The 20,024-nt window shown below is 37.1% G+C and overlaps 1 pseudogene; it reads left to right on the forward strand.

Moving 5' to 3' along the window:
* Positions 1 to 205: 205 nt before the first annotated feature.
* LOC143600289 (calcium-transporting ATPase 2, plasma membrane-type pseudogene) lies at positions 206 to 19,183 on the forward strand (annotated as a pseudogene).
* Positions 19,184 to 20,024: the final 841 nt, after the last annotated feature.

Raw genomic sequence — 20,024 nt, forward strand, 5'->3', positions numbered from 1 at the left:
CCATGACAATCGGATCACTCTCTTCTTCTCTCTGCACTCTCTGTTTTCTCACAATTTTTTACACCTTTCAATCTCACGTGTAATTGCAGATGAAGACGAAAGTCACCAACCGAACGGTTATTATAACAACCTGTAACGGTTTTATTCCGTTAAACAATTGATCCTTCGTACGGACATAATTAAGCGAGCAACCGGAACGAGATCGATGGAGACGTATTTGAATGATAATTTCGGCGAAGTGAAACCGAAGCATTCGTCCGGTGAATCCTTGAAGAGATGGAGGACTCTCTGCGGTGTTGTCAAGAACCCTAAGCGACGCTTTCGCTTCACTGCTAATATGGCTAAGCGCGATGAGGCTGCCGCCATGCGTCGCTCCAATCAGGTTCGGCTTTTTCGGTTTTTTCCATTGAGGCATTTTCACAAACACTTGTGGCCGTTATGAAAAAAGTTAAAAACATTTTATACAAACTATTATCATTATAAATATATTTTATAGTTATAAAAAAAATGCATGAATAAAATAATGAAGGATATAATTAAGTGAATAATAAATAAGTTGAGCTCGAGTCGAGTTCTACTCGAGCTCGAGTGCTTTAAGTTGAAAGGAGTAGAGTTTGAGCTCTCTTAAGTTATAGCTAGCCGAGCATGAGCCCTATGGAGCTCGGTTGGCTCGACTTGTTTTTTACTTTTTTATTTGTGCACTTTCACAGACACCTGGTGACTGTTGTGATAAAAGTTAAGAATGTAACGATCTTGCAGAGCTTCACATATCGAGCTCGAGCTAGTTGGCCAGGCTAGACGAGCTTTTTATTTATATAGTTTTTATTAATATATGATATAATAACTATAGGTATGTATAATTATGATATAAATGTTGGAATACCGTATGCCCGAGACACATAATTAGGTTAATGTGGCTAGCCGTGTTTGATCCAAGTCGGGTCATACCCAATAACGAGTTAGACACACACCAATTATATATTTGTTAAGATAAGATCTATAAAACAAATACTGAACACGACACATTCAGAAAATCGGGTTTCTGAATATTTACTTGAAAGTGTTAGATAAATTAATTGGTTAATTTATTTATTCAAATAATTATTATTGGAATGATTATTTAACTATGTATTCTTTTATAAAATGGTTTATAAAAGATGGGGTGTTTATATATTTTATAAAGTATAAAATAAAAAAAAAAATAAATAAATAAATATATTGGGGCCGGTTTTGGGTGGGCCCCACACCCCATGTCTTGATCAATAATATTGTCATGAAAAGGTTGAGTGTTGACTAAAACAAATACCAAACACCATGTTATGCATGATGGTGTATAATGATGAAAAGGAAAAGAAAAGATCAAGATATATAATACTTTCAAGTAAACAAAAAAAAACACAACTCTTCCTTTCTTTCTTTCTTTCTTGTTTACGGCCAAAAGAAAAAGGAAGGGCTCGGGTCTCGGGTTTTTCGTGTTCAAGCTTCCTAGCATAGCTCGGTGTGTGTTGGAGGCTCGGGGTATATTCCGTTTGAGGGTTTTCCTTTGAAAGTCTAACATTCACATCATCATCTTCTTCAACCATCTACTAAACTCTTAAAGGGTTAAGAATGTAAGTGTTTACAAGCTTGATAGTTTAGCTTTTCCGTATCATTTGATCCTTGCTTCGGGTTTCTAGTAAATAGATTATTGGTAATCTTATAACATGAATAAACTAGGTTATTCATGAACATATACATATATAAACACATGGATACATATGTTTAGTTTGTAAATATCACGCTTCCGCCTTAATTGTGACTAGTTAAATGGTTAACTAAGCTTGTTAATTTCATAGAAACCCAACAAATGGCATCAAGAGCCGGGATACGGGAAACTAAGCTTCGGGTTCTCGGTTTTATATTTTTTCCCCTTGAAAGATTTTATACAAAAATTAACATGCATGATTTTTTTTTGTATTTAATCTTGTTATTGTTTTTGGCTTTGTTCAAAAAAAAAAAAAAAAAAAAAAAAAATTAAAACCGAGTAAATGGGCCGAAGCCCAATTCGGGTGAATTTGGGCCGAAGCCCACTTTAATATGGTTATTGGGCTAACCGGAAATTAAAGGGAAAAACTATATGGGCCGAAGCCCATTTTTGGTTAAATGGGCCGAGCCCATGAGTTTTTTTTATTGGGCCGAAGCCCATGTGTTTTGCACATGTGGGCCGAAGCCCATAATCACGTTATTGGGTCAAGCCCAAATTGGGTTGGGCTAGGCCCGATAAAGCCAAGGGGTTTTGGAACGGGTTCCTAAGACATAACGGGTTATGTTTGTTAATACTAGACCGAGCCGTAGACCAAGTGGATGTTTGTTTGTGGTTGATGTTGTGATTGTAGTTAATTATTCAAGTTTCGGTTTGTAATAATTAATTAGGGGCAATTTTGTAATTTTGTAATTATTTATTCATATGGGTATGTAATAAATAGGTTATTTGTAATATCTTTATTTTATAGAAAAATGTATTAGGACATTTGTTTTGTAAAATAAAGAAGATTGCAAAATTGGAAGTTTGGGCCTAATTGGGCCGGGTATGGTAATAATGGGTCTCACAAGCCCATTAAGGGATTCAAGCCCAAAAGGACCTAAGCCCACCAATTGAGCCCAAATGGAAGCTTATGGAAGCTAAGGCCCAAGTTCAAGCCCAGTGGATCACAACGGGGTTGAAGAAGATGCTCGAAGCATTTGGATGCGGGATCGAGTGGGAGCTACAACATCCATGTGTCATGTGTCCCTTAGGATTGGACCTAAGACACACACTTGTTTCGGCTAACAAGTGTGGTCTAATTTAGTGGCTCGTGTCTAGTATAATTGTGTATGCTTGTTAATTGATTGTTTGATTGTGTGGTTGTTAGATATTAGGATATCAACTTCGTCACATAGAATTAATTAACAAAGCATAAAACGGGTTCTAATAATTATCGGTAATTACGTGACACATAGTTTAATAAAATGGATTTATTAACTAGCCGTCTCACGCCCATAATAAAATGGCTTTATTATAAATTAGAATTTTGAAAAATGGTTTCAAAATATCGTGTTACTAAATGCATGTTAGAACATGATTTAAAGTTTTACAACTAGAATTATTAAAACTAAAAATTCCCTTTTTAAAATTAAGGATAATAAGTTAAAACACCATCCTTTTGTATAACGCTTAACATATTAGTAAGCTCTTAGTGGGAAAAAGGTCACCTAACCACGTAGAGTAAATTAATATGTTGAGGTAATATTGGCATATAAATGGGAAAAAGGTCACCTAACCGTTTGTATGTTAATATTACAAGTTGATACAAGTAGGACGACTTAAATTAGAACCATGTGAAGAGGGTCACCCAAGCATGGGGTCTAATAGGTGTTGATGGGATAAACATGCCGACACGAAATATGATTTCGAACCGGTCCCATAAACTCTAGAAGTTGCAAAAGGGTTTGCAATTGTTATGAATAACTACCTTGATAAACCGACAATGGGAAAAAGGTCACCTAACCGGAGTCGGGTTTATCGTTGGATTCTAGATTTTAATTATTAATTATATTTGGTATATATAAAAAGGGTATTAATAATTAAAAGGTAAAACACTAAAATGAACTTAATTAAAATTCTGCAGATGGCCGCACACGTCGACGACAACATAATCCCTAACGTCCAAAACGTATCTCTCCGATCTATTCTCGCTAAAGACCGTCTTAACCACAATAACTTTTCGGATTGGTTCCGAAATTTAAGGATTGTTCTAAAACAAGAAAAATTATATCATGTTTTGGAAACACCTATCCCCGAAGAACCGGAAGAGGGAAGTGAGGTCGAATATATGAATTGGGTCAAACTCACGGAAGATTCCATTCAAGTGTCATGCCTCATGTTGGCGACTATGGTTCCCGAAATCCAAAAGGATTTCGAAAACCATAATGCGTACGACATGATTACTCAACTTAAGGAAATGTTCCTTAAGCAATCAAGAGTTGAAAGGTTCGAAACGGTTCGAGCCTTGCATGCATGTAGAATGGATGATAATCAACCAGTTTCAACTTATGTACTTAAGATGAAAAGTTACATTGATCGCCTCGCCAAGCTCAATTGTCCCATCTCAAAAGAGTTAGCAACGGATTTGATCCTTAACTCTTTGTCGAAAAGGTTCGACACTTTCGTATTAAATTATAACATGAACGGGTGGGACAAAACCATTGGAGAACTTCACTCAATGCTTAAAACAGCCGAGGCGAGCATGGGCAAAAGGGTTTTACCCATGTTTGCGATCAATGAAGGTAGATCCAAGAATCGATCTCAACCCAATCTTAAGGCTAAGGTAGCCAAAAGAAAGGGTCCTCCTGTGCATCTTAAGGGTAAGGGCAAATCACCGGTTATGGCAAAGAAACAAAAGGTTATGGAACCGAGGGGTCATAAGGATGATCCTTGTTTTGGTTGTGGGGAGACCGGACACTGGAAACGCAATTGCCCGGTCTACCTAAAAGAGCTAAAAGACAAGAGGAATGCGGCGCATACCTCGGGTAATGTCTTTATGATTAATGTTGAGCTAAATCTTATTTCTTCTAACACATGGGTATTGGATACCGGATGTGGAACTCATATTTGCAATTGGTTGCAGGGGTTCAAAAAGAATGAAGACTTAAAGAAGGGCGAAGTGAATCTTTTCATGGGCAACGGTGCAAGGGTGCACGTGGTCGCTAGAGGAGACTTCACTTTATCGCTTCCAAGTGGTTTGGAAGTTGTTTTGAGAAATGTTTTGTATGCTCCTAGTTTGACTAGGAACATTATTTCTGTGCACCTTCTTAGACAATGTAATTTTGACTTTAAATTTGTAAGATCAGAAATGCATGTATCATCTAATGGTATCTTTTATTTTAAAGCTGTACCAAACAACGGTATTTATGAATTGGTTCATGATAATACCTTAAATAGCTCATTATATCAAACTTCTACTAAAAGACTCAAAAAGGATTTGAGTGATTCCTACATTTGGCATTGTCGCCTTGGACACATAAACAAGAATCGTATAAATACTCTCCAAAAGAAAGGTCTTTTGAAAACAAACGAGTTAGGTTCGTTTGATGAGTGTGAATCTTGTATTCAAGGCAAGATGACCAAAGAGCCTTTCAAAGGTACAAATGAAAGGGCTAAGGATTTGTTAGGTATCATACATACGGATGTATGCGGACCTTTCAAGCCAACTAGTAGGAATAGTGAAAGGTACTTCATTACCTTTACCGACGATTTTAGTCGATATGGGTATGTTTATCTAATGAAACACAAACATGAAGCCTTTGAAATGTTCAAAGAATTTCAAAATGAAGTACAAAATCAGCTCGACCGAACAATCAAGGTACTCCGCTCCGATAGAGGAGGCGAATACCTAAGTGATGCTTTTCAAAGTCATCTTAGAGATTGTGGAATTATTTCACAGCTCACTCCTCCTGGAACTCCTCAACATAACGGAGTATCCGAGAGGAGGAATCGAACACTGTTGGACATGGTTCGATCAATGATGGCACGAAGCTCACTACCGCCATCATTTTGGGGATATGCGCTACTCACAGCGGCTCGTATTTTGAATATGGCCCCGACCAAAAAGGTGGATCGAATACCCTATGAAGTGTGGCATGGAAAGGTTCCATCCTTTTCATATTTAAGGGTATGGGGATGCATAGTTTATGTTAAACGTGACACCCCAAATAAACTTGAGGCTCGATCCATCAGGTGTATCTTCATAGGATACCCAAAGGATGATATAGGATATATATTCTATGATCCTAGTGAACAAAAAGTGTTTGTTTCACGCAAAGGATACTTCTTAGAAACTAGGTTCCTTATGGAAGGACCTAGTGAAAAGAGAGTGGAACTTGAAGAGGTTCAAGAATCACTGGATGATACACAGTTGGTCGATACTAGCTTTCAACACGAGGATGTTGAAGATGATCAAATGGTTGATCATACACACGTTGCTCGCAGATCTAATAGGATTAGTCGACCTCCCAAGAAATATGGATTTCTTGTGGATGATTGCTACTTGGTCGATTCGGATGAACCGATCTCCTACAAAGATGCTATGTCACAACCTGATTGTGACAAGTGGCTTGAAGCCATGAGCGCCGAGATGCAATCCATGCACGATAATCAAGTTTGGGAATTGGTTGATCGTCCACTTAACTCCAAACTGGTTGGATGTAAGTGGGTCTTCAAAAGGAAGACCGATATGCATGGAAATTTAGATACTTACAAAGCACGACTTGTAGCAAAAGGTTTCACGCAAACTCAAGGGATTGATTATGATGAAACCTTCTCGCCGGTCGCGATGCTTAAGTCGATTAGGATATTATTTGCCATTGCAGCTCATTTTGATTATGAGATATGGCAAATGGATGTCAAGACCGCTTTTCTAAATGGATATCTTGAGGAAGATGTCCATATGGTTCAGCCTGAAGGTTTTGTCGATCCATCTAATCCAGATAAAGTTTGTAAGTTAAAGAAATCAATCTACGGGTTGAAACAAGCATCACGGATGTGGAATCATCGTTTTAATGAAGAAATCAAAGCGTTTGGTTTCGTCCAAAACAGTGATGAGGCGTGTGTGTATAAATGGGCTAGTGGGAGTATAATCATTTTCCTTATTTTGTATGTCGATGATATACTTTTATTTGGAAATGATATACCAAGTATGGAAAACGTTAAAGCGTGGTTAAGTAGTCGTTTCTCAATTAAGGATCTTGGAGAAGCGACATATATCTTGGGAATAAAGGTCTATAGGGATAGACAAAGGAAATTGATCGGACTCAATCAAAGTGCGTACATTGATAAAATCCTGAAAAGGTTCAGGATGGAAAACTCTAAGAAAGGTTTGGTACCTATTCCTAGAGGAACCGTGTTAAGCTCATCCCAAAGTCCTAGCTCTAAGGAAGAGCAGGATAGGATGAAGCATGTTCCTTATGCTTCGGCAATAGGATCTATTATGTATGCAATGATGTGCACTAGACCGGACGTCTCGTATGCTTTAAGCATAACGAGTAGATACCAGCACAACCCAGGTGACAGTCATTGGATGGCTGTCAAGAATATATTAAAGTACCTTAGAAGGACTAAGGATATGTTTTTAATATATGGGTCTGGTGAGGAGGAACTCGTCGTAAAGGGTTACGTGGATGCGAGTTTCCAAACTGACCGAGATGATTCTCGATCACAGTCGGGATATGTCTTCATTTTGAATGGAGGCGCTGTCTCTTGGAAGAGTTCGAAGCAGGATGTTGTCGCGTTATCCACTACAGAATCTGAGTACATCGCCGCTTCAATGGCAGCCCAAGAGGCTGCATGGATGAAAAAGTTCATCATGGATCTAGGGATTATCTCTACCATTCAGGAGCCCCTAGAGATATTCTGTGACAATGAGGGTGCTATTGCACAGATCAAGGAGCCTCGTGCTCATCAGAAAACGAGGCACATTGAGCGCAGATTCAACTACATAAGGGATGAAGTTGAAAAGAGAAAGATATGTATTCATAAAGTTCATACTGATCAAAATATTGCGGACCCACTCACGAAGCTCCTCGATAGGCCAAAGCATGAGGGTCATGTTTGTGCATTAGGACTTCGGTATTCTAGTGAGTGGATTTAATCTGTGTTTAGTGTTTGTATAAGAACGAATATAATGGGTATCTCATGAAAATTAATTATGTTTAATTGTTCAATGAGTTATGTTCTATATTTGCATGTTTAATCCATGAATGACTTATGTTGTTCTAAACGTCCGTAGTCGATCATGCTTGTGGGAACAGGCATGAAGGTAAGACTATTATGAACTGGGATTGGTTGATATTCATGTGATGAATATAGGGCATAGGTTTGCCACCAAGGTTTATAAATATTTGTGGGATACAAATATTGGACATGATCCGCTCTCAAGGATCACTGCATAGAGTTAGTGCAACTGATCATAAGTAATCCTTGAGTAAAGGCGAGTATTATTGTGTCCTTTGACCTGAGATGCATATTGGATCTGTTTTTCCATCAAGTCTGATAACTTGACTCTCTTCTTTGTTTTTCGGTAACACGATGACGTAAAAGAAAGAGCTCAGATATCATACGAGATGTCAACAAGGATGTATGCAGTCAAGATGGGATTTGTTCCTCTTATGTGTTGAGAGTTTAGATGTCTAAGGCCTGTTAAGTTAAATCAATGAGAGAATGATCAATCTGTGTCTCTTCGATTTGACAGGACATCTAGTAACAAAGGGATATAATGATAAGACTTACCTATATCATATCAAGTATGGACTTGAAGGGGATGATGTTATTGAATGGCACTTAGTCAAACACACTAGTGGTGGTGACCTGTTGTTAGGCGGTATTCACCATTAGCATTAACTTCTTATGAGTCACGTGCAAGTGGGAGATTGTTGGAATACCGTATGCCCGAGACACATAATTAGGTTAATGTGGCTAGCCGTGTTTGATCCAAGTCGGGTCATACCCAATAACGAGTTAGACACACACCAATTATATATTTGTTAAGATAAGATCTATAAAACAAATACTGAACACGACACATTCAGAAAATCGGGTTTCTGAATATTTACTTGAAAGTGTTAGATAAATTAATTGGTTAATTTATTTATTCAAATAATTATTATTGGAATGATTATTTAACTATGTATTCTTTTATAAAATGGTTTATAAAAGATGGGGTGTTTATATATTTTATAAAGTATAAAATAAAAAAAATAAAAAAAAAAAAAAAAAAATAAATATATTGGGGCCGGTTTTGGGTGGGCCCCACACCCCATGTCTTGATCAATAATATTGTCATGAAAAGGTTGAGTGTTGACTAAAACAAATACCAAACACCATGTTATGCATGATGGTGTATAATGATGAAAAGGAAAAGAAAAGATCAAGATATATAATACTTTCAAGTAAACAAAAAAAAACACAACTCTTCCTTTCTTTCTTTCTTTCTTGTTTACGGCCAAAAGAAAAAGGAAGGGCTCGGGTCTCGGGTTTTTCGTGTTCAAGCTTCCTAGCATAGCTCGGTGTGTGTTGGAGGCTCGGGGTATATTCCGTTTGAGGGTTTTCCTTTGAAAGTCTAACATTCACATCATCATCTTCTTCAACCATCTACTAAACTCTTAAAGGGTTAAGAATGTAAGTGTTTACAAGCTTGATAGTTTAGCTTTTCCGTATCATTTGATCCTTGCTTCGGGTTTCTAGTAAATAGATTATTGGTAATCTTATAACATGAATAAACTAGGTTATTCATGAACATATACATATATAAACACATGGATACATATGTTTAGTTTGTAAATATCACGCTTCCGCCTTAATTGTGACTAGTTAAATGGTTAACTAAGCTTGTTAATTTCATAGAAACCCAACAAATGGCATCAAGAGCCGGGATACGGGAAACTAAGCTTCGGGTTCTCGGTTTTATATTTTTTCCCCTTGAAAGATTTTATACAAAAATTAACATGCATGATTTTTTTTTGTATTTAATCTTGTTATTGTTTTTGGCTTTGTTCAAAAAAAAAAAAAAAAAAAAAAAAAATTAAAACCGAGTAAATGGGCCGAAGCCCAATTCGGGTGAATTTGGGCCGAAGCCCACTTTAATATGGTTATTGGGCTAACCGGAAATTAAAGGGAAAAACTATATGGGCCGAAGCCCATTTTTGGTTAAATGGGCCGAGCCCATGAGTTTTTTTTATTGGGCCGAAGCCCATGTGTTTTGCACATGTGGGCCGAAGCCCATAATCACGTTATTGGGTCAAGCCCAAATTGGGTTGGGCTAGGCCCGATAAAGCCAAGGGGTTTTGGAACGGGTTCCTAAGACATAACGGGTTATGTTTGTTAATACTAGACCGAGCCGTAGACCAAGTGGATGTTTGTTTGTGGTTGATGTTGTGATTGTAGTTAATTATTCAAGTTTCGGTTTGTAATAATTAATTAGGGGCAATTTTGTAATTTTGTAATTATTTATTCATATGGGTATGTAATAAATAGGTTATTTGTAATATCTTTATTTTATAGAAAAATGTATTAGGACATTTGTTTTGTAAAATAAAGAAGATTGCAAAATTGGAAGTTTGGGCCTAATTGGGCCGGGTATGGTAATAATGGGTCTCACAAGCCCATTAAGGGATTCAAGCCCAAAAGGACCTAAGCCCACCAATTGAGCCCAAATGGAAGCTTATGGAAGCTAAGGCCCAAGTTCAAGCCCAGTGGATCACAACGGGGTTGAAGAAGATGCTCGAAGCATTTGGATGCGGGATCGAGTGGGAGCTACAACATCCATGTGTCATGTGTCCCTTAGGATTGGACCTAAGACACACACTTGTTTCGGCTAACAAGTGTGGTCTAATTTAGTGGCTCGTGTCTAGTATAATTGTGTATGCTTGTTAATTGATTGTTTGATTGTGTGGTTGTTAGATATTAGGATATCAACTTCGTCACATAGAATTAATTAACAAAGCATAAAACGGGTTCTAATAATTATCGGTAATTACGTGACACATAGTTTAATAAAATGGATTTATTAACTAGCCGTCTCACGCCCATAATAAAATGGCTTTATTATAAATTAGAATTTTGAAAAATGGTTTCAAAATATCGTGTTACTAAATGCATGTTAGAACATGATTTAAAGTTTTACAACTAGAATTATTAAAACTAAAAATTCCCTTTTTAAAATTAAGGATAATAAGTTAAAACACCATCCTTTTGTATAACGCTTAACATATTAGTAAGCTCTTAGTGGGAAAAAGGTCACCTAACCACGTAGAGTAAATTAATATGTTGAGGTAATATTGGCATATAAATGGGAAAAAGGTCACCTAACCGTTTGTATGTTAATATTACAAGTTGATACAAGTAGGACGACTTAAATTAGAACCATGTGAAGAGGGTCACCCAAGCATGGGGTCTAATAGGTGTTGATGGGATAAACATGCCGACACGAAATATGATTTCGAACCGGTCCCATAAACTCTAGAAGTTGCAAAAGGGTTTGCAATTGTTATGAATAACTACCTTGATAAACCGACAATGGGAAAAAGGTCACCTAACCGGAGTCGGGTTTATCGTTGGATTCTAGATTTTAATTATTAATTATATTTGGTATATATAAAAAGGGTATTAATAATTAAAAGGTAAAACACTAAAATGAACTTAATTAAAATTCTGCAGATGGCCGCACACGTCGACGACAACATAATCCCTAACGTCCAAAACGTATCTCTCCGATCTATTCTCGCTAAAGACCGTCTTAACCACAATAACTTTTCGGATTGGTTCCGAAATTTAAGGATTGTTCTAAAACAAGAAAAATTATATCATGTTTTGGAAACACCTATCCCCGAAGAACCGGAAGAGGGAAGTGAGGTCGAATATATGAATTGGGTCAAACTCACGGAAGATTCCATTCAAGTGTCATGCCTCATGTTGGCGACTATGGTTCCCGAAATCCAAAAGGATTTCGAAAACCATAATGCGTACGACATGATTACTCAACTTAAGGAAATGTTCCTTAAGCAATCAAGAGTTGAAAGGTTCGAAACGGTTCGAGCCTTGCATGCATGTAGAATGGATGATAATCAACCAGTTTCAACTTATGTACTTAAGATGAAAAGTTACATTGATCGCCTCGCCAAGCTCAATTGTCCCATCTCAAAAGAGTTAGCAACGGATTTGATCCTTAACTCTTTGTCGAAAAGGTTCGACACTTTCGTATTAAATTATAACATGAACGGGTGGGACAAAACCATTGGAGAACTTCACTCAATGCTTAAAACAGCCGAGGCGAGCATGGGCAAAAGGGTTTTACCCATGTTTGCGATCAATGAAGGTAGATCCAAGAATCGATCTCAACCCAATCTTAAGGCTAAGGTAGCCAAAAGAAAGGGTCCTCCTGTGCATCTTAAGGGTAAGGGCAAATCACCGGTTATGGCAAAGAAACAAAAGGTTATGGAACCGAGGGGTCATAAGGATGATCCTTGTTTTGGTTGTGGGGAGACCGGACACTGGAAATGCAATTGCCCGGTCTACCTAAAAGAGCTAAAAGACAAGAGGAATGCGGCGCATACCTCGGGTAATGTCTTTATGATTAATGTTGAGCTAAATCTTATTTCTTCTAACACATGGGTATTGGATACCGGATGTGGAACTCATATTTGCAATTGGTTGCAGGGGTTCAAAAAGAATGAAGACTTAAAGAAGGGCGAAGTGAATCTTTTCATGGGCAACGGTGCAAGGGTGCACGTGGTCGCTAGAGGAGACTTCACTTTATCGCTTCCAAGTGGTTTGGAAGTTGTTTTGAGAAATGTTTTGTATGCTCCTAGTTTGACTAGGAACATTATTTCTGTGCACCTTCTTAGACAATGTAATTTTGACTTTAAATTTGTAAGATCAGAAATGCATGTATCATCTAATGGTATCTTTTATTTTAAAGCTGTACCAAACAACGGTATTTATGAATTGGTTCATGATAATACCTTAAATAGCTCATTATATCAAACTTCTACTAAAAGACTCAAAAAGGATTTGAGTGATTCCTACATTTGGCATTGTCGCCTTGGACACATAAACAAGAATCGTATAAATACTCTCCAAAAGAAAGGTCTTTTGAAAACAAACGAGTTAGGTTCGTTTGATGAGTGTGAATCTTGTATTCAAGGCAAGATGACCAAAGAGCCTTTCAAAGGTACAAATGAAAGGGCTAAGGATTTGTTAGGTATCATACATACGGATGTATGCGGACCTTTCAAGCCAACTAGTAGGAATAGTGAAAGGTACTTCATTACCTTTACCGACGATTTTAGTCGATATGGGTATGTTTATCTAATGAAACACAAACATGAAGCCTTTGAAATGTTCAAAGAATTTCAAAATGAAGTACAAAATCAGCTCGACCGAACAATCAAGGTACTCCGCTCCGATAGAGGAGGCGAATACCTAAGTGATGCTTTTCAAAGTCATCTTAGAGATTGTGGAATTATTTCACAGCTCACTCCTCCTGGAACTCCTCAACATAACGGAGTATCCGAGAGGAGGAATCGAACACTGTTGGACATGGTTCGATCAATGATGGCACGAAGCTCACTACCGCCATCATTTTGGGGATATGCGCTACTCACAGCGGCTCGTATTTTGAATATGGCCCCGACCAAAAAGGTGGATCGAATACCCTATGAAGTGTGGCATGGAAAGGTTCCATCCTTTTCATATTTAAGGGTATGGGGATGCATAGTTTATGTTAAACGTGACACCCCAAATAAACTTGAGGCTCGATCCATCAGGTGTATCTTCATAGGATACCCAAAGGATGATATAGGATATATATTCTATGATCCTAGTGAACAAAAAGTGTTTGTTTCACGCAAAGGATACTTCTTAGAAACTAGGTTCCTTATGGAAGGACCTAGTGAAAAGAGAGTGGAACTTGAAGAGGTTCAAGAATCACTGGATGATACACAGTTGGTCGATACTAGCTTTCAACACGAGGATGTTGAAGATGATCAAATGGTTGATCATACACACGTTGCTCGCAGATCTAATAGGATTAGTCGACCTCCCAAGAAATATGGATTTCTTGTGGATGATTGCTACTTGGTCGATTCGGATGAACCGATCTCCTACAAAGATGCTATGTCACAACCTGATTGTGACAAGTGGCTTGAAGCCATGAGCGCCGAGATGCAATCCATGCACGATAATCAAGTTTGGGAATTGGTTGATCGTCCACTTAACTCCAAACTGGTTGGATGTAAGTGGGTCTTCAAAAGGAAGACCGATATGCATGGAAATTTAGATACTTACAAAGCACGACTTGTAGCAAAAGGTTTCACGCAAACTCAAGGGATTGATTATGATGAAACCTTCTCGCCGGTCGCGATGCTTAAGTCGATTAGGATATTATTTGCCATTGCAGCTCATTTTGATTATGAGATATGGCAAATGGATGTCAAGACCGCTTTTCTAAATGGATATCTTGAGGAAGATGTCCATATGGTTCAGCCTGAAGGTTTTGTCGATCCATCTAATCCAGATAAAGTTTGTAAGTTAAAGAAATCAATCTACGGGTTGAAACAAGCATCACGGATGTGGAATCATCGTTTTAATGAAGAAATCAAAGCGTTTGGTTTCGTCCAAAACAGTGATGAGGCGTGTGTGTATAAATGGGCTAGTGGGAGTATAATCATTTTCCTTATTTTGTATGTCGATGATATACTTTTATTTGGAAATGATATACCAAGTATGGAAAACGTTAAAGCGTGGTTAAGTAGTCGTTTCTCAATTAAGGATCTTGGAGAAGCGACATATATCTTGGGAATAAAGGTCTATAGGGATAGACAAAGGAAATTGATCGGACTCAATCAAAGTGCGTACATTGATAAAATCCTGAAAAGGTTCAGGATGGAAAACTCTAAGAAAGGTTTGGTACCTATTCCTAGAGGAACCGTGTTAAGCTCATCCCAAAGTCCTAGCTCTAAGGAAGAGCAGGATAGGATGAAGCATGTTCCTTATGCTTCGGCAATAGGATCTATTATGTATGCAATGATGTGCACTAGACCGGACGTCTCGTATGCTTTAAGCATAACGAGTAGATACCAGCACAACCCAGGTGACAGTCATTGGATGGCTGTCAAGAATATATTAAAGTACCTTAGAAGGACTAAGGATATGTTTTTAATATATGGGTCTGGTGAGGAGGAACTCGTCGTAAAGGGTTACGTGGATGCGAGTTTCCAAACTGACCGAGATGATTCTCGATCACAGTCGGGATATGTCTTCATTTTGAATGGAGGCGCTGTCTCTTGGAAGAGTTCGAAGCAGGATGTTGTCGCGTTATCCACTACAGAATCTGAGTACATCGCCGCTTCAATGGCAGCCCAAGAGGCTGCATGGATGAAAAAGTTCATCATGGATCTAGGGATTATCTCTACCATTCAGGAGCCCCTAGAGATATTCTGTGACAATGAGGGTGCTATTGCACAGATCAAGGAGCCTCGTGCTCATCAGAAAACGAGGCACATTGAGCGCAGATTCAACTACATAAGGGATGAAGTTGAAAAGAGAAAGATATGTATTCATAAAGTTCATACTGATCAAAATATTGCGGACCCACTCACGAAGCTCCTCGATAGGCCAAAGCATGAGGGTCATGTTTGTGCATTAGGACTTCGGTATTCTAGTGAGTGGATTTAATCTGTGTTTAGTGTTTGTATAAGAACGAATATAATGGGTATCTCATGAAAATTAATTATGTTTAATTGTTCAATGAGTTATGTTCTATATTTGCATGTTTAATCCATGAATGACTTATGTTGTTCTAAACGTCCGTAGTCGATCATGCTTGTGGGAACAGGCATGAAGGTAAGACTATTATGAACTGGGATTGGTTGATATTCATGTGATGAATATAGGGCATAGGTTTGCCACCAAGGTTTATAAATATTTGTGGGATACAAATATTGGACATGATCCGCTCTCAAGGATCACTGCATAGAGTTAGTGCAACTGATCATAAGTAATCCTTGAGTAAAGGCGAGTATTATTGTGTCCTTTGACCTGAGATGCATATTGGATCTGTTTTTCCATCAAGTCTGATAACTTGACTCTCTTCTTTGTTTTTCGGTAACACGATGACGTAAAAGAAAGAGCTCAGATATCATACGAGATGTCAACAAGGATGTATGCAGTCAAGATGGGATTTGTTCCTCTTATGTGTTGAGAGTTTAGATGTCTAAGGCCTGTTAAGTTAAATCAATGAGAGAATGATCAATCTGTGTCTCTTCGATTTGACAGGACATCTAGTAACAAAGGGATATAATGATAAGACTTACCTATATCATATCAAGTATGGACTTGAAGGGGATGATGTTATTGAATGGCACTTAGTCAAACACACTAGTGGTGGTGACCTGTTGTTAGGCGGTATTCACCATTAGCATTAACTTCTTATGAGTCACGTGCAAGTGGGAGATTGTTGGAATACCGTATGCCCGAGACACATAATTAGGTTAATGTGGCTAGCCGTGTTTGATCCAAGTCGGGTCATACCCAATAACGAGTTAGACACACACCAATTATATATTTGTTAAGATAAGATCTATAAAACAAATACTGAACACGACACATTCAGAAAATCGGGTTTCTGAATATTTACTTGAAAGTGTTAGATAAATTAATTGGTTAATTTATTTATTCAAATAATTATTATTGGAATGATTATTTAACTATGTATTCTTTTATAAAATGGTTTATAAAAGATGGGGTGTTTATATATTTTATAAAGTATAAAATAAAAAAAAAAAATAAATAAATAAATAAATAAATATATTGGGGCCGGTTTTGGGTGGGCCCCACACCCCATGTCTTGATCAATAATATTGTCATGAAAAGGTTGAGTGTTGACTAAAACAAATACCAAACACCATGTTATGCATGATGGTGTATAATGATGAAAAGGAAAAGAAAAGATCAAGATATATAATACTTTCAAGTAAACAAAAAAAAACACAACTCTTCCTTTCTTTCTTTCTTTCTTGTTTACGGCCAAAAGAAAAAGGAAGGGCTCGGGTCTCGGGTTTTTCGTGTTCAAGCTTCCTAGCATAGCTCGGTGTGTGTTGGAGGCTCGGGGTATATTCCGTTTGAGGGTTTTCCTTTGAAAGTCTAACATTCACATCATCATCTTCTTCAACCATCTACTAAACTCTTAAAGGGTTAAGAATGTAAGTGTTTACAAGCTTGATAGTTTAGCTTTTCCGTATCATTTGATCCTTGCTTCGGGTTTCTAGTAAATAGATTATTGGTAATCTTATAACATGAATAAACTAGGTTATTCATGAACATATACATATATAAACACATGGATACATATGTTTAGTTTGTAAATATCACGCTTCCGCCTTAATTGTGACTAGTTAAATGGTTAACTAAGCTTGTTAATTTCATAGAAACCCAACAATAAATAGTTAAGTAATATATAGAGTTTTATATAAAAAAATTATTGTTATTACAAATATTTAAGGAATTAATAAATAATAAATAAGCCGAGTTGGAACTATAGAGATGAAATTCTACTTGAGCTTGAGGTCTTTAAGTTAAAAGGGGTAGAGTTCAAGCCCTCTTAAGTTAAAACGAGTTGAGCTGAGCCCGAGCCTCTTGGAGCTTGGGCTTGGCTTGACTTGTTTATTATTCATGCATTTTCACAAACACCTGTTGACGACAGCTTGCTGGCGAGTCTAGACGAACTTTTTATTCATACAGTTTTTATTAATATGTTTACATTATTATTAGTACGTATAAAATTATGATGAACATAATTAAGTAATATATAAGTAATTATAAATATGCATAGATAAAATTATTAAGTAATTAATAAATAACAAGTAAGCTGAGATTGAGCTTTAGAGGTAGAGTTCTACTAGAGCTCGAGTGCTTTAAGTTAAAAGGAGTAGAGGTCGAGCTCTCTTAAGTTAAAACAAGCCGAGCCTGAGCCTTATGGAGTTTTTGCTCAGCTAGTTTTTTATTCACGCATTTTCATATACACCTGGCGACTGTTGTGAAAAAAGTTAAGAACATAACTGAAATTAGGAAATTACACACTAGGTGACTTATGAATTGTATAGTTTGACTGATTACAGGAGAAATTGAGGGTGGCTGTGTTGGTTTCAAAGGCTGCATTTCAGTTTCTACAAGGTAGGTTTTGGTACTGATTTAAAGTATTTATGTATTGTATTTCAGTGAACCGTTCAAAATCTTTCACCGGGAAGTTCGTTTGTGTTTGTTTATTTATTAAACGAATGAACATGAACAAAAGAAATTGTTCATTTAGTTAAATGATGCCATATTCGTTCATTTATGTTCGTGTTCATTTGGATTTGTCTATTTTCGTTAGTTTTATGAAATTAAGGTATCACCTATTGCAATTTGGTCTAGTTTTATTAATTAAAAGCCCAACAGATTGATGTTTACGTTTACTTTTAGTTGGTGTTTGCTCAATTCTGTTCATTTGTGTTCGTTCAACTATTTTCAGTTATGTTCGCCTTTGTTAGACTTTCGTGAACCATTCATTTATACTATTAACGAACAAACATTAGTGAACACACTCTTTTCTTAACGAACGAAAATGAACAAGAAAATCTTTTTGGTTTGTTTGTTCCTGTTTGATCATTTATTCGGTTAAAGTAAAACGAACGAACATCCGCTAATTGTAGCTGCCTATCACATAATGTTTGATTTCATGTCAAATCGAGTGCAGGGGCTCAACCAGATGACTACACAGTACCTGATGAATTCAAAGCTGCTGGTTTTGACATTTGTGCTGAAGAAGTAGGTTGTATTGCTGAAGCCCACGACCCGAAGAGGCTTAAACTCCATGGTGGAGTAGACGGTGTTGCCAAAAAGATCAAAACATCAACAACTGATGGACTTTGTACTGAAAACAACCACGAGCTGACACAAAGGCAAGAACTTTTTGGACTTAACAAGTTTACAGAAGCTGCACAACGCAGCTTTTGGGTGTTTGTTTGGGAAGCCCTTCAAGATATGACCTTAATGGTCCTTGGTGCATGTGCATTTGTCTCTTTGATTGTAGGAATTGCAACAGAAGGCTGGCCCAGAGGAGCTCATGATGGTTTAGGGATCGCAGCGAGTATATTATTGGTGGTTTTTGTAACATCAACAAGTGATTACCGCCAATCTTTACAGTTTAAAGATTTGGATAAAGAAAAGAAAAAGATATCTATACAAGTTACACGAAACGCGTACAGACAAAAGTTATCAATATACGAGTTACTTGTTGGTGATATTGTGCATCTTGCTATAGGTGATCAAGTCCCTGCAGATGGAGTCTTTCTTTCTGGTTTTGCAGTCTCCATTGATGAGTCTAGTTTAACTGGTGAAAGTGAGCCGGTTATGGTGAGTTCTGAGAATCCATATTTGTTGTCTGGAACCAAGGTCCAAGATGGTTCGTGTAAAATGATGGTTACAGCGGTTGGCATGCGAACCCAATGGGGAAAGTTAATGGCAACTCTTAGTGAAGGTGGAGATGATGAAACACCATTACAGGTTAAGTTAAATGGAGTTGCTACAGTTATTGGAAAAATTGGTCTCTATTTCACAATGGTGACAGCCATTTAACTCGACAAAGAAACGAATGGGAGTCGTGGTGAAGCTTCCAGAAGGTTCTACGAGAGCTCATTGTAAAGGTGCTTCTGAAATAATATTGGCTGCTTGTGACAAAATGATTAATACATATGGTGAAGTTGCTAATCTTGATGAGTCATCAGTCAACCATTTAAAAACTGTGATTGATAAATTTGCTAGTAAAGCACTTAGAACATTATGTCTTGCTTATATAGACCTCAAAAATGATGTTTCTGACACACACAAATTGGTTATGATGTTAATATTTATCTCTCTATATATACACCCAAGGGAAACCCTTTATTAGTTAATTATAGGTAATATGGCCCATCAACAATTACCAAACCAATATATAATAAGGTATAGTTAATATTTTGATCTATTATAATAAAAATGATTATAATGGCCATATATAAATATATATAATTATATATTTAATCTTACATTCTCCCACTTAGCCGAGTAATCATTTATTATGAGTATTAGATAAGCCTGATCAGGAGTTAACACTCAATTTAGCTTTAAACTTAAACTGGAGCAGAGAAATACAGTCATTGAATTGAACATCAGCTCAAGACCCCCAGTAATCATACTGTAGTTCTTATTTAAAACCTAAGTAGTTATGATCAAAATTTTCAAGTAAGCCCTTCAGAACATATTAAGAGACGTACAAAATCAAAACTGATGAGGAAATTTAATAGTTAATCATTCATAGTACGATATGCTGTTGTACGTGTTCATTAATAAACCCCTCATGATTATAAGCGCTTTCATAATACTTATGGGTAATAGACCTTTAGTTATAGGATCCTTAAGCATATCATGAATGTATTCG

This window comes from Bidens hawaiensis, unplaced genomic scaffold, assembly GCF_021521415.1.
Source record: "Bidens hawaiensis isolate Kalapana, Puna unplaced genomic scaffold, B.hawaiensis_p1.1 tig00053902_1, whole genome shotgun sequence".
Classification (NCBI taxonomy): domain Eukaryota; kingdom Viridiplantae; phylum Streptophyta; class Magnoliopsida; order Asterales; family Asteraceae; genus Bidens; species Bidens hawaiensis.